Here is a 16,790-nt window from a genome sequence, read left to right as displayed (position 1 = left end):
TCAGCTACACCCTGCATTCATTCCTTCCTTCCTTCCTTCCTTCCCTCCTTCCTTCCTTCCTTCCTTCCTGGTTTTCAGAGTGTAATTCCCACTACAGGGTTGCCGATACATCAGTTTAAAATGTCACATTCCAAGACTACTTTTAAAATAGCAAACATATTCTTGTGCTAGGAAAAGCCTCTAGAAAATAGATTCCAGGGCACATTAAGCCAAGCTAAAACTTTTAAATAAAACTCTAGGGTCATGCAGCAAATTCAGAAGCCCTTCAGTTACCCTGGTGTAATTTAAAGCCTCATTTGAAATGATGTCCAGATTTCCCATCTGAAAACTACTTTGCCCTTTGGACAAGGAACCAATGTGGAATTGCCATTGCTGGCGCTGCCCATTAGACAGAGATATGAAGTAGCAAAATATTCAACACATGTATTCTCTTTTCTCCAAAGGCTGCCTTACTTAAAGGAAAACATTGATTTTTGCCAAAAGATATACAGAAGGACAATCAATCAATGACAGTCTTGCAAGCAAACTAACAGCAAAACTACCCCTGGTTTCCTCAGTTCTGTTCCTTAAGGTCATGCATTTATCTTAGCAGGTTTTCTTTCCTGTATTGTTGTAAGGACTTTTCATAATCCAAACAGGCTGCTGCTGCTTCTTCTTCTTCTTCTTCTTCTTCTTCTTCTTCTTCTTCTTCTTTAAGAAAGTAAGGAATATGAATTTAAAAAATGTAGAACTGTAATGCTTTATGTAAGGAATACTTTAAAAGTTTATCTTGTTTATTAGCAATCTAATTTTCTTACCTCTCTCCAATTCCTATACAGCATTTAATGAATGAGCCAGAATTTCCAAAGAATTTTTATGGCAATACTGTATTTTATTTTATATATTCTTCACTTTTTTGCATTTTTATAGTTGATATGAAACATGTAGTCTACTAAACCCAGAGAATGTAAGTAATTGTAACAATAAAATAAAACTGTTGAAACGATAGCGTGACTCAAAACAAGGTCAGGGTTTTGTTTTCTTTTCCTTTTCAAAGAAACATCTGGAAGATTGATTTAACACAATTTTTCCGAAGCCTACAGAACAAGGTGTCATGGAACCATCAGTGAACCACTATCATTTCTGTGACACATCACATTGTGGCTGTAAAAGTAGGTTGCATAAATATACTCCACTTTCTGATATGGGGAGGAGAAGTTGATTAGTCACATTTGTGCAACATTGACTGATTACAAGGTATCAACTTCCTGCTTTTTCCAAATATCCAACCATTTCAATAAGGTTGTATTCTGTTTGTAATTTGAATATATTAAAAACACCTGCTTGGAGTCATTCACCAGCATCATCCAATAGAGGCAGAATGGTGTTTCATAAATATATCTTTGGATGGTCAGCTAAACACAGGGAAATTAGAGAACATTTAATTACCTAGAGTCAAATACATGAGTCTGTTGTAGAATTCTTTGTGGGAGCATGCACACAGAAGACTGATAAAGAGTGACTATGCAATTATAGTTTATCAGAGAAAAGAAGTACAGGGAGAATTTTAAATGTACTTGAAAAGAGCAAAGTGCTCTTCTTGTGAGTCCAGAATAGGACTTGGTAGATTGCTTATACAAATCACATAAAGTACCAGAGTTTAGGGGGACAAAAGAAGAGACCTGCATGCATTACTTTACCAACAAAAGCTTGAGTTAAAGCAAAGAATATGATCTCACAGAGGAAGCAGGTAGAATGGAGAGGATGTTAATGACCTTAACCGCAGGCCAAAAGAGATGTTTTTTCAAAGCTTTCCTCTGCAATTCTTAGTTTCTGTGGTGCAGAGTTAACTCTTACACTGCTGTTTGAACTATAGGTTGCACTGTGTCCAACTGAGGAGTGTGTCATACTGCTGTTCCAAGCTATTGCCATAAAGCTGTTCATCTGGTAAGCATCCATTTTGGGGCTATGTTCTTCTCTGAATTAACCTATTGCACAAAAACAAACAAAACCTCAATTAAGGACTGGAATGGGATGTGTAGCGAGAATGAGCGAGAGGCAGAGGCCAGTTGGAATATGATAGAGAAATACTGGTGTGGAGAGGAGATGAGAGAGATATGAAAATACAGGCAGTGACAATTTAGCACACATAGCTGAAGTTACCTCACGACTTCAGTTGAATAGGCTCCATGTGTCTTTTCCATTGAACAGACAAATCTGGGACTTAGGTTCACCCATCTGCCACTGAGAGTCATCCTGTTCCAAGGGAGTGGTGAAGCCTGAATCTACCAGAGGATACGATACCATACAATTTCAATATTGGCTAAATAATGTGTCTATTTAGTGTGCGCCCCTTAACTGCTATAATTTCCTGGCATTTTGGAGGTTGTTTGAATATGGAAAGCCCTTAACTCAACATGTTAAACCAAAAGGTTTTCTTCTCTTAATTGAATCTCCTTGTGCTCTGTACAAATTGATCACATTAAATGAAAATCAGCCAGCTGAATTCTTAAAATACTGAGAGCCCTCCTGAGGGGAGCATTATTACTGTGTCTATCATGGACTTGAGAAATAAAAATAAGGACACCTTTACAGTACAGCAGAGCCAGATGTGCTGCACAATAATTTATTGTAATGAATGCAGATGCTAATTATTAATGACATTACAAATCATTTTAGTTGCTTCTTCAATTTCCTTGATAAATAGACATAATTTGTAGGCTTGATTATGCTTACAAATTCCACCTACCCCTTTGCATTCCGCTCACAAGAAACACAGTACATGTTTCTATCTCGGGTGATAGAAAAGATTTGTAATTTGACCCCCAGAGGTGGAGATGGAATTGACTGAACACTGCAGCAACAGTAAACTTAGTATCCTCTACAAATGGGGGGGGGAGAACAGTGAAGTATTATTAGTGCTGCAGCTACAACAAGCCTACACAGCTTGACATACATGCTGAACACAGCCTATGAACCCTGTGTTGTGGCCTGACATCATCATCATCATCATAGTTTCTTTATACCTCACCCATCTGGCTGGGTTTCCCCAGCCACTCTGAGTGGTTTCCAACAAAATATTACAAATACAATAGTCTGTTAAAAGTTTCCCTAAACAGGGCTGCCTTCAGATGTCTTCTAAAAGTCAGGTAGCTGTTTATTTCCTTGACAACTGATGGGAGGGCGTTCCATAGGGTGGGCGCCACCACTGAGAAGGCCCTCTGCCTGATTCCCTGTATGCTCACTTCTCACAGGGAGGGAACCGTCAGAAGGCCCTCGGAGCTGGACCTCAGAGTCTGGACAGAACAATGGGGGTGGAGACGCTCCTTTAGGTATACTGGGCCGAGGCCATCTAGGGCTTTAAAGGCCAGCACCAACATTTTGAATTGTGCTTGAAAACATACCTTGGAGCCAATGCAGGTCTTTCAAGACCGGTGTTATGTGGTCTCGGCGGCCACTCCCAGTCACCAGTCTAGCTGCTGCATTCTGGATTTCTTGTAGTTTTCGGGCCACCTTCAAAGGTAGCCCTAGGGATTCTAATTGAACTATCATACTTAAGACACTTTGAAGGATAGAGAATGGGTTGGCACCTCTAAGCTCTCAACACATAGATGTTCTACTCCATCTGTCCTGGTGGACCACAAGTTGTGGAATCCAGGGTTGAAGAGTGGACATAGCTAAGGCCAATTATAATCGTAGCTAAGTTATGAAATAACTATCAGCTACCAGTTCTTGTAATGTGATGTACACCACAGGTGGTCCAAGGACATCTGGAGGGAATGATGTTGGCTCATACATAATAAATGTAAGATTAGGGGGAAATTCAGTATTATATTTGCTGACACTACCACCATCTGTTCATCAGAACTCCCTAACAAAGTCTATGTGCACACCAACTGTGTGAACATTGGTTTTGTGCAGGCAATTTCTACTCTTCAAGGTTCCTTTTATATGTTACGTTGTACAAACAGAGCTTATGTCCAGTAGGACATATTCTGCTATAATTGGCCATGGGCAACTCTGTCAATTTAGGTTTCTCTCAGTTTTCAATTTTTCCAATTTTAAGTTTGGTTTTCCATATTTACACATCCGTTTTTGATTTTTTTTAAAATGCATAAGCATTTTTGTATGAATTGTTTCTACTATACACATGTTTGTGTTCAATTCTGTCTAACATGCACATTTTTGCATGTTTAACCTTCTTTATGCATTCAGAAAGGTATGGCTGTGTTTCAGTTTGTGCATTGTTTCAGAAATCACAAAATAGCTTGGTTTACCTTTAAATACAAACTGAAATGAACTTCTCCCTTATCCCTAACTATAGCACAGTTACCTGCAGACACTAGAGCTTCTAACTCTGAGGTTGGGGAGGAGGATGTAGTACTTATGCAGGAACTTCAGAGTTGATCCAGGGAAAGAGATGTGTATTTCAGCAAATCCAGAGGCAGAGGCAAGTGGTTTCTGGTGGGTCCCTGAGCAAACCTCAGTGTATGATCCTTGTACTGAATATTCACATTAGGTCTGCTGCTAGAGAGAGAGAGAGAGAGAGAGAGAGAGAGAGAGAGAGAGAGAGAGAAGGGAAATAACAGCAAGAGACAGACACTATGTCCACTTTCTTTATAACCACGAATAGAAGATGACTAGGGCTTCTCCACCCCCATTTGGTTGGTAAACCAAATGAATGCCCCAGTGTGAAGAGTGACACTTGTCTTGCACCCAAAGTATGAGGACTAGAAATGAAAATAGGCCCCACCAACCATCAGTACAAAATGTTACAGAGTTTTTAAAAACAACAACAACAACAAAAACACACCAAATACCCAGGTTTGGTTCCATGAACAATATAATGACACTAATAAAAAGTGGTTCAAATATTGCATAAGCCACATAGCAATATTTCTAATAATAAAACATGACATTCAGATTTAGCAACCTCAATATAACTCTCAACAGTGTTTATGGCTATACCTTATCCTGAACTTTAATATTCTAAAATGTTTTCAAAAGTACTCCCTTTCTGTTTGAAATCATTGCCCACCTACCTCCCTTTTCAATATTAGTTAATTTGGTCCTTTTACACTGCAGACCTATACATGTCTCCTCAAAAATAAGCCCCATTGAGTTCAGTAATACTGACTCAAAGGAGAGTCGGTATGTAATGTTAGTTTATTGCATGTCTTTATTCTTCTTCCGTAGCTTGCTATACAAAAACATGTTATAATTCTGCTAGATGAATCACTAGCTTCACCCAAGGAAGCCACTCTTATCCAATTCTCTCAGTTTTGGGGATTGTTTTAATAAAAGCATTGTAACCACAGAACTGGTGGATGTGGAAATAACCCTTTTGGGACACAAGGCATGATGGATTCAAGAATTTGTTGATGAAGCTATCAAGAATTAATGCCTCAGTATAGGGCATCAAGCACCTTTTAAAATTTCTCACTTGCTTCATTCTGTTGTTGATTCAGTTTTTCCACAGTCCCACAGCACATGAATTAGGGCCCCTTATTTTTATTGCAACAGGTGTCAAGGAAGCAAGGCAATTATCTTTCACAATCTCTATGATGCCCAATACATTTTGAATGTTATCTTTTGCTGTATCAAGGGTAGCCTGGGATCAGAGGAGCTGAACTATGCAATATGTTTGCTTATTGTCAACGTCTTAGGAGAGACAATAAATCTTCTTCCTTATAACATCAGCACCATACACAACTGCTCTATGATATACATAGTGAGTAAATATCAAGTCTGATTCCAAGAGAAGACATCATAAAACCCAGATGATTGAAATACATAATTTGAGTTTAAACACAAACACTCACATAAGAACACAAGCCACAGCAAAAAAGCAAACAAAAAACTAGGGAGAGACATTGCTTTTGCATAAAGCCAATCTTCCTAGTTTTCCCATGCAAGTTTCCCTGTCTGGCTATGGCATATTATATTATTACAATTATTTTTTGATATTTTGTCTTGTATCCAATGTAGGGCTAAGTAACTGTCCCATTGGTGCAAGGATTTTTGCTTGTGCAATGGGGTTTTGCCCCTCTCCTCCCTCTGCACATGCCTTGTGCCCTCCCCAAAGTTGCTCTGGAGGCTGTGGAGAACCCCTAAAACAACCTGGGGGGTCTTTGTAGGGGGGGAGAAGAGAGGGGAAAGTGCCACTGAGCAAGAGGCAATTCTTGCACTGACTGTTACTTAGCCCTACACTGGATGTAAGACTTTATTTACTGACATTTGGTTTCTTACCAGGTCTTCTCCATGAGACCCAAGGACAGTTCATGACAACAATAGAAAAAAGACAATATTAAAATCAGTTAAAACAATTTAGTGGGTGGGTATAAAGGTAAAGGGACCCCTGACCATTAGGTCCAGTCGTGACTGACTCTGGGGTTGCAGCACTCATCTTGTTTTACTGGCTGAGGGAGCTGGCATACAGCTTCCGGGTCATGTGGCCAGCATGACTGAGCCGCTTCTGGCGAACCAGAGCAGCACACGGAAACACCGTTTACCTTCCCGCCGGAAGGTAGCTAGTAGCTTTCGAACTGCTAGGTTGGCAGGAGCAGGGACCGAGCAACGGGAGCTCACCCCGTCACGGGGATTCGAACCGCCAACCTTCTAATTGGCAAGTCGTAGGCTCTGTGGTTTAACCCACAGTGCCACCCACGCTCCACTGGGTGGGTATATCGGGTGTCAAAACCTAGAGTGAAGCAGTGTGTCTTCAGCATACAACAAAAACTAAACAACAGGGGTCTTATACAACACACTGCCTTCACCAATTGACCTGAAGGTGGTTTGTGGCATGCTAAAACAACAATAAGCTACAATAAAGAGTACAAATACAAGAAAACAATATCTATTTATTAAAAGCCCAACAGCATTCGCCAAGTGAATTACATATATTGGACAAGGTTAGTTGTCCCCGCCCCGGGCTCAGACTGCAAGTGGAGTTGCTGAAGCAATGAGGACAAGAAAGTTATGACATCTACAAGTGATAGATGCTGCTTAGGAACAGAAAGGACTGCCTTTATCCTGTAAAATGCTGCCGGCCATGACAACTCCTCAGAAGGCGAAGGCAATGATTCTGTGGAAAGTCATGTGGACATCACCTGCCATTTGTCAATAGCTTCCTGCATCTCTGTAGGATGTATTGAATGTTTCAGACGGTTCAGCTCCTGACTGATGTCAGTGAACAATAAAATAGTTCTTCACATTCAAGTATTACTAACACACAAACACACATGTGCACCAGAGCTATACAGAAAGTATGTGAGGTTTGTGTGTTATTGTTTCATTTGTCATCATGTTATGCATTTGTGTGTTTTTATATTGTAAGCCTCCCTGAGATCCTCGGATGAAGGGCGGTTTATAAATTTTTTAAAAATTAAATAAGAATGGAGCAGACTTGGTTTTCAGTGACTGATGTGACTGGGAGCAGAGTTAGTCTGTACCCCAATTATGCACCCAACATACTGGAGACATTGTTACTTCCAAGGTAAAAGTGTTCTCCATTCCGGACATTGAGAGCCTTGGCCCTAAGCTAAAAACATTGCGCTGAAGATGGGGTGTCAGAATGGAACTGTAGTCCCTCCTTCATCCTCTGCAGGCAGCCTTCATAGGAAAATGCATTTCACATTAATTTTTTGCTGCATATCTATACTACTCAATAACCAGGGTGGTTCACAATAAAGATTAAAAGAATAAAACATTGATGGCTTAAATTTAAAACTATAAAATGAGAGCAATAATTATTTGTTTGCTTGATTAGATTTATATCTCTAGGTTTATCAGAAGATATCAGGGTAATTCACGAGATAAAAATACAGAACTATAACAAGGCTAAAAGTGGCTACTAGCCACAACTGCAATGTTCTACTTCCACTGTCAGAGCCAGTATGACTCTGAATGCTATTTGCTGGGGATCAGAAGTGGGAAGAGTGTTATTGCAGTCAGGTCCTGCTTGCAGATTTCTCCTAGGCATGCTGGGATAGACAGCAGAGTTCTTCTCTTTGAATAAAACTAACAACAGGAGATAACACCAGTTTAGAAATACTAAGTACGGCCAAAAACATTTCCTAAAAAACAAAAAACAAAAACTTGGAATATGTTACTGGAACCAAGCTGCATAATATCTGAGTTCATAGAAGTAATAGAAGAAGCAGACCCAAGTCATTCACCAGGATACTTGTAGAAGATTTCAGATGAAAGAAAACTTCGCTGTTGAGAACAAATGCAACACACACCACTCACAGCGCTGAAGTCCTGCAATTAAAATGCTAATTAGCACTTTTATTTATAGGAAACAAGGTTATTTGATGGTGATTATTATTTCCCTTGTTCCCTTCAGCAATATCGATTGATCAAACGTGCCAGCCAAAGCCCCCTTCCAGTTGCCTGAGGAATATTTTTTGTTCTGTTGTCTCTGGAGAAAAATCTGATATATATCACGGGGAAGACATTGAACAAATTAGGCAGCAATGATTCACAAGAAGTTTGCTTTTTTCCTCAGGAGCTAGCTCCAAAATGCAGACAAGTCCATAATCATAATTATTGGTGCACTAAACATGGTGAGACATAAATAAAAGAAAGAAAAAGAAAAAGATAAGCAATACCCATGTAAAGGGGGGAGGGAGGAAAAACCCAGGTCCACAATCATTATTCATTTCCTTTAGCACAGCACAACACAGGTTTAGAAGTTTGTCACACCCTTTCGTGAATTATTTTCAAAACACAGGTGGGTATCAATTGTGAGGCATACATTAGCTCACCCTACCTAGTTTAACTTTAACAATACGAAGACTTGTACCGCAGCTTTTGCAAACCTCAAAATGTATTCACTGGTGATTTAAGTACAAGGCAAGCCAGTACATTTAATGGGATTCCATGTGGTGTAAATCAACATTGCTGTTTTTTGGCTTCAGTCCTATTTGCAAAGTAAAATAAAAAGCTATAGTTTGCATGCACAATTGAGCAAAGGCTGCCCAAGGCAAATTGCCTTCAGCTGTGACCCATACCACTTCACCCTCTTTCAGGCTGCAATCCTTTGCAGTCTTAATCATATTTATTTGTTTACTTAAATGCATATAACCTGCCTTGGGGAGGGGAGGGGAGGTCCTCACAAGGCAACACACACACACATATGCATAAATTAAACAGCAAACAATAACAACCAATGGCATTTAAATAGCCAGCACTTAAACACAACAATATAATTTCCTCATATAATTGGAGGAAATCGGCACCAGAAATTTCTGCAGCCCAGTTAAAATCTTTCCACAAAGCATCAGATAGTCAGTTATTTTGCAAGTTCCCCTTAAAGAACTGTAGGAATGATCTCTGATCTCACTTGGAATGAAGTATCCTAGATGTGGGGCCACCACCACCAAGTAATTCCTATCCCACATGCCACCTCGCCCAGCTGCTTCAGTGAGAATCGGTTGAGCCACTGTCATGTCTACTTGTGCCCCAAGGCTACAGCTGCTGGAATCTTTACTCAGATTTTCAAGATCAGATGTCAAGCTGTGAACTACTGGGCCATGCTGGTTGCCTTTGGCTATTGCTCTTCTATTTTATAACCTTGATCACAGAGCATTATTTGAATAATCTGAGTTCAATGGCTCCGCAGAAAAGCCTTACCTTCTTGCTAGTGCCAATTTTTTCCCCTTTCATGATTCTTTCTATAGTTCTTTCTTTCTTTCAAAAAAGAAACAAGCAAATATAAACAAAATCTCACCGGATTCAAGAATTGTACTAATATCAAAGAGAACAGTTTCATCTCTGTACCTCAGTCTCCAAAAACAAACAACCCATGTTCATTAACAGTAACTTGGAAAAGGACACAGTTCTTTGATTTAAGTTTCCAAAGGAAACACTACTCTAAATCTAGAATGACAAAAAATAATAATAATGGAAGGCGCTTCACAGAAAGTATGTGCCTTTTTAAGGGGGTAATCAGGGATATGCAGTAACGGCACCTCTATTTTTCATTGTTTTAAAGTGTGGCATTTACTGAAACAACTTCATGGTGAGTACCGGCACCTATTTTTCTAGGAAGAAAGCACCACATGCAAGGAAGAGGAAAAGAAAACTATTTGATTGAAAAGGAAAATATACCGCTTGCCTCTGGCAAAAGCTGTAAAATACAGTGCACAATAGATGACTTCAACTCAGATGAGATGGTTACAGAGTCTGATTAAAACCACACAGGCTTTGTGGTGATACTAATTAGATTAAGGTCCTCCAGCCACAGTACAGAGACTTCTCAATCAATGTATTATCTGCAGAGATCTGATGTTCCATCAGCATTTTAAGATTTTGGCTGCAATAAGAACTGCTCTTCCAATAAATCTAGGAGATGAATTGATTCTTGAATAGGAAAGGCCCAGATAGTTTTATAGGAGATATATGTACTGGGTGTTGATGGGCCTGCCACCCAATCCGTCCCAGCCTCCAAGGTCTTTTCCATTATATCCTGTTCTGCTAACTGAAACTCTTAATACCTCTGTCAAAAATGTTCTCTGCATGGAAATGACAACTTGATTCTAGGAGCAATTTCATCTGCTGAAGCTATTTTCCAGAATGCTGCATAAAAAGGGGCTCCCGTTCTCTTTTATAAGATGGGTCACGTTGTCCTGATGGAAGGGCCTGTATGCATGTAGTTCTGAGGAGTTTTGTAAAGCAGAGAATGCGTATTTTAGCCGTTGCAAATATGTATATAAACACAATTATCCTAATTAGGTTCATTGGGTCAATTCTTCCACCAGCTGGCTATAGCCTAAAGTGGCACAAATTACCGGTAAGCCTCTGAAGGGAAAATTCTTATCCTAGTCTCTATCTGTATTGTATTTTAAATTGCCTTTAGGTATGTTTTTATTTCTGATGGGCAGTATCCAACAAAGTAACTGTGCTAGTTGCGATGACACACTGGGAGATCTTTCTGCATGTTCCAGAAGACACCTTCCAGCAGCCCCAGTGCTTTGTCCCTGTTGGAGCTGATTGACTGGGCTGAGTGGATGGTACATACTTCCTTTGACGAGTAGACTTATTACAGCAGAAGTAAAGAAGTTCATTGATGAGCTCATGAAAATTCCACAGTGTCCTTGTCCTGCTCAGTTTATAAAGAGGTGTGTGAAACAAGTCACAGAGACAGCAGGGAGGGTGTATACACATGAGTAACATGAGGCCAAGAAGCAAGTCAGCGGCTGGTGTCCAAGTACACATAAGAACAACAATTTATTTCTTATACCCCACAATCTATCTCTAAGATGTCCCAGCCACTCTGGGCAGCTTCCAGCCAATCAAACAAGACATAATGGAACTTGTTTGGATTTCTTATCAACTTTGTAATGCTGTTTTATAATTACAAGGTAACATTATATGCTTAGTAGGATATGTTTTATGTAGCGAAACTACAGTTGTACCTTGGTGCTCAAAAGGAATCCATTCTGGAAGTCTATTTGACTTCCAAAAACATTCGAAAACCAAGGCGCAGCTTCCGATTGGCTGCAGGAGCTTCCTGCACTCAATCGGAAGCCGTGGGAGTCGCATTAGACATTCGGCTTCCAAATAACATTCACAAACTGGAACAGTATTCGGGAGCCAAAACGTTCAGGTCACAAGGCGTTCCAGAACAAAGGTACGACTGTACTTTTTATAGCATTCCCTAACATTCTCAAAAGGTAAAATAAAATTTCTTTGGTTTTCCAAGTGCAGTTTTTATGCTTTGTAATCAAATGTAGATTTACCAAGCTAAATGTTGTCCAGTCACAAAGCAGACTTGGATTCCTCACAGGCAAAAACTTATTTTTAAGACCCTTCACTGAAGAAATTTGCAAAAAAATAAGTTCCACCCCCTAAAATAACATGCCCCAATGCTCCAACCCTTCTCTTTCCCCCTGTGGCAAAACACAGAGCTGCTAACTTCCTCATGGGCTCCTCTCTGTTCTGTTGCTCCCAAGGTTAGCCAAGGAAGGGGTTGCCCCATCAGATTTCTGAACTGCCTGTTAACAAGTTTCTTCTAAGTACCAGGGCTGTGTGAATTCATCACCCTGGGTGGTTCCACCACCAAGAACTGACTTTGAGAAAGGAGTATGTCGTTCATTTCCCTGCCTTCCTGAAGCCAGTTTCCTGAGTTCTCTGTGATGCTTCTGTATTATAAGGATGTGGGGGGTGGGGTGGACTGTTTTGGCCATGGCTTATTTATCAGCCCCGATAATGAAAACAGATTCTGAGTTCCTTTCTGATGATGCTTGGAACAATTATGCCCTGTTTATGTTTCTAGGACCAATTCTAAATTAAAGAACCTGCTAGTAGTATATAGAATTGATTGCTTATCTTCAAATAACTGCTTACACAAGCCATTCAGCTCCTTACCTCATGGTCTTGCACACACCGAGAAAAAGAGGCGTAATATTTATACATTGTTGCTTTGACAAAGAGCGATATACCTGACCCATATAAAATTGAGATAAAGTTGTTTTGGAAACAGGGGTCTGAATAGTGGAAATTCAGCACTATTGCACCATTTCTACACTTGAATACTGTACCATTAGTACAGCATGTATTCCACAATGCATTGCCTGCTGCAGCCTAATAGACAGTTGTCAGGGTTTTCCAAGAGGGAGGCATCAACACTTTTTTTTATTAAATCTACTGTCACTTCAAGCTTGAGTAGCCAGACTGACTGCATATATTTCAGCAACTCTGCAAAATGTGAGCTGCCTGCCCTGCTTTGTTGCAGCAAATTAAACCATGAAGAGGATTCCGATCCACAAGGAAACGACAATGGGAGGAAATATGGAGAGCACGAATATCCTTGTCTGGAGCATCTGAAGTCTCTCACAACTGCCTAACCTTTCACCATAGAACAGATCATGAAACTAGAGCAGAATTTTTCATCCTCTGCAGTTCTAGGATGCATTTATCCACTGAAACATCCTGTATTGTTATTCACAGCTACAATGGAGCTGTGGCTGTCTGTCTCATTTGAACCCCATTAAGGAAAGGGTTCTCTCTGGAAACAAGAAGAAATTCCGACGAAAGAAGAATGGCAGATGAAATTAATGGACTATGCAGAATTGGACAGGAAGGATTCAAAACCTGCGGGACCATAGATTTACAAAAGATTGGAAGAAGTTTTTGAATTATTTGAAGAGCAACTGTAATCAACAAATTACGCTAGTAGGATTACAAGAAGTTTTGTAAGGAGAAATATACAAAGGGTTACAAAGTATATAAAGATAGAGATATTGGTTATGAGTTTGAAATGTAATAGGGAGGATAAGAAATGCATACTGAGAGATTAGATTGGAAAATTTTCAGACAGAATTGATGGAAGTCAAAAATTTGAATAAGATGTAAAAGTATGTTTAATTACTGTTGAAAATGATATGTTAAAAAATTATATTTTTTAAAAAAAGGAAAGGGTTCTCTCAAAGATATTTCTCAACCGGACTTAGATCTCAATACAATATAGTAATGCTGCACACCACCCCAATCTCTGAGCAATGCGAGATTCCCGGGTTCCAGTCGGTGAGCCAGGGTTTGTGTTTTATTCAAAATAAGGTACAACAGAGACTATGGTGTCTTTATGATATATGGTTTATTTACAAATGCATGCAACCTACGATGGAGGCATTCACAGCATGAGCATCCCAAGAGGATATTGCTTCTCTCATTGCTGCAGCCTTGGATTCAAACAGAAATCAATCATTGCTCTGTCTCTCTCATTTTCCAGTTTGCTGCTTTGCTTCTAGCTCACATCACTGCATCTCTTTGACCTCAACTCTGGCTTGGCTTTCTAACTACCTGCAAGTTGTCGTCTCGTACCTTCCTCAGTTCCCCTTAATTTCCCATCACTCGGGCAATCACCTCACCAGGAAGATAGCCTGGTTTATATTATATATTTTAACATTGGATCCAGGGGTGAGAAGGGTCTCGGGATACAGCCCACCCCAAACTCATAACAGCATCAATTATGTTAGGGATGAGAAAGCTTTAGCATTCCGTTTGATTCCTGGTCATATTGGCTGGGGCTAATGGGAGTTGGAAGCCAACATCATTTTGAAAGCCTATTCCCTATTCCTGCATTATGTACATAGTTTGTTTTGCTTTTGTTTTTTTAAGGGGGGGGGCTGGTTTTTTGATTATGTAGCTGTAGCCAACACAGTATTGATTCAATTAGAGAGGGAGGAAGAGACAGAGAGATTTTTCAAGGCACTTGCAAATTTACTCACGCACCAAAACCACAACATGTACATCAAGGCACTAGCTTTAACTTCCATGCAAACACCCTCTCTTGCCCTGAGCCTTTCAACCCAATCCTCTACCTTCATAGGTCTCGAGACTGGGCTCAATGTTACATCAAAATTTTAAAGGATGCAGCTTTTTAAACTCTTAGCTATGGCAGCTAACCTTTTATATAGCTTGCTCATCTTGAGCTGCAGAGAATGGCTCTTCTCCCAGGCTTTTGGTTAATTAAACAATCTCTGGCCTTTTAAATTTTGGGTGGGTGAAGGTATTGTTTTTGTTTGCTACTAGGTTATGCATGTGTTTTTTGTGTTTTTATATTGTAAACCACCCTGTGAACCTCAGATGAAGGGCGGCATAGAAATTTAATAAATAATAATCTCTCTGTTTACATTTTACTACAAGTAAATCCAGAAAGAAACCTCCCTGGAGCATCAGGCTTGTAGGCTGTTCTGCTTGTAAAAGCTAAGCATTAAGTATCCACTGTTAGTCATACTGAGAGAGAGACCCATTAGAATTAATGAACACAACTAATTCAGGTCCATTAATTTCAATGGGTCTACTCTTAAGGGCTACAACTCTAAATTAATGTATCCTTCACAGAGCCAAACTGTTACATTGTTTATTCAAGCTGTTTATTCCTGAATGGTAGGACTTCCTTCTTTCTCCTTTCTTGCAGATGTACAATTGCCTCACAATGATTCCGAAATGAACCACAATGCCCATAGGCCTCCAGTTTTTTTCCTTTTGCATCTGCATCCTTCACCTGTCGAATCAGGCCCTCTACACAGTGTGCCAGTATTACTTACAATATTATTTCTAATCAAATTAAACAAAATAGGGAAAACTACCACCTCCTTAGTGACTATCCTAATTGTTAATGTTTGCCCAATCTTAAAATGAGTTGGTGCTGAAAGACCAAAGGAAAACCTGTTTGCATGGAGCCAAAGGGGGGAATTGCCCCTATGAATTGTAGCTCCCTGTTGGGATGGGACCAAGACATTCCATGAAGAGGCAAGTGTGAGGCAAGGGACAAAATTATATCCACCCACTCTCCAGGTACAGAAGGCAACTGGACTGTCTTGCTTAAACACCGGCAACCAGACACAATCATCCATTAGCGAGTGACTCCTTACTCTTTGCCCAACAGTAAACTGATCCAAATGAAGAAGTGTGCATGCACATGAAAGCTCATACCAATAACAAACTTAGTTGGTGTCTAAGGTGCTATTGGGATACGGGTGGCTCTGTGGGTTAAACCATAGAACCTAGGACTTGCAGATCAGAAGGTCGGCGGTTCGAATCCCCACAACGGGGTGAGCTTCCGTTGCTTGGTCCCTGCTCCTGCCAACCTAGCAGTTCGAAAGCATGTCAAAGTGCAAGTATATAAATAGGCACAGCTCTGGCGAGAAGATAAACAGCGTTTCCGTGCGCTGCTCTGGTTCGCCAGAAGCAGGTTTGTCATGCTGGCCACATGACCCGGAAGCAGTATGCTGGCTCCCTCGGCCAATAAAGCAAGATGAGCACTGCAACCCCAGAGTCGGTCACGACTGGACCTAATGGTAAGGGGTCCCTTTACTTTTACCTTTAAGGTGCTACTGGAAGGATTTTTATTTTTATTTTGATCCAAATGAAGCTACTCTAGAACTTGCAACTGCTTAGGAAGTTAGGGAGCACAAAACAATATTCTACATACATTATGTCATTTAACCTTTGCAAATGTGAATGAAAATAAGGTGCAAAGATCAACAAGATGCAAGTTCCATTCCATTCCAAAATGGGCTTGTTCTATATATGCAGACCAATGTAAGTGTGTGAATGTATATAAACACACACCAAACAATAGCAGCCTCCTTACTTATCCCATGTGCTCTTATTCTTCTGGGTCTAGACAGTAGAACGACTTCTGGAATGAAAGCATTAATTGCTTGCCGCAGTGTCTCCAAAATGCTTTTGATTTTTGCCTTTCACACTCTTTGAATCACTGATCCTAGAATTAATGTTTCTTTTGCATGACATAAGAATAATGAAATATGGGAACACAGATGCAGCGACAGCTGATGTACAGATAGTTCCAACCTTACCCTGATGCTTGTGCAGAAAATGTGCCACTCATTCTGTTCAGTTCTCGCTTCTCAGTCTGTTCCTGCTTCTCTGCCTTTCATGTTTCATCATCTCATTTCCCCCAGATAATATTTCAGCTATGTGATAGACAGTTGATGAAGGTTAAAATGATCATTAGATGATTTGGTTTTTGTGGCAATAGAAAATTCTTTCTCTACCCGCTTGCATAACAAATATACTCCTGTTAGATGCTCGGTATTATACTGGTTGAATGTTGGTTTCCAAAACTCCTATAATTTACTTAGTGATATAATCAACAGACAGACAGGTTGGGGGAGGGATAGAAATTAGAAGCAATGGCATCTTTTGCTCAGTCCTTTCATTCTTTACAGGCATTTTAGAAAGTATGGGTTAGAATCATAAAATTGTAGAGTTGGAACAGACCCTGTGGATCATCTAGTCCAGGCATAGGCAAACTCGGCCCTCCTGATGTTTTGGGA

Source organism: Podarcis melisellensis (genome assembly GCF_964234715.1).
Source record: "Podarcis melisellensis genome assembly, chromosome: 4".
NCBI lineage: Eukaryota > Metazoa > Chordata > Lepidosauria > Squamata > Lacertidae > Podarcis > Podarcis melisellensis.
This window is presented reverse-complemented; position numbering follows the sequence as displayed.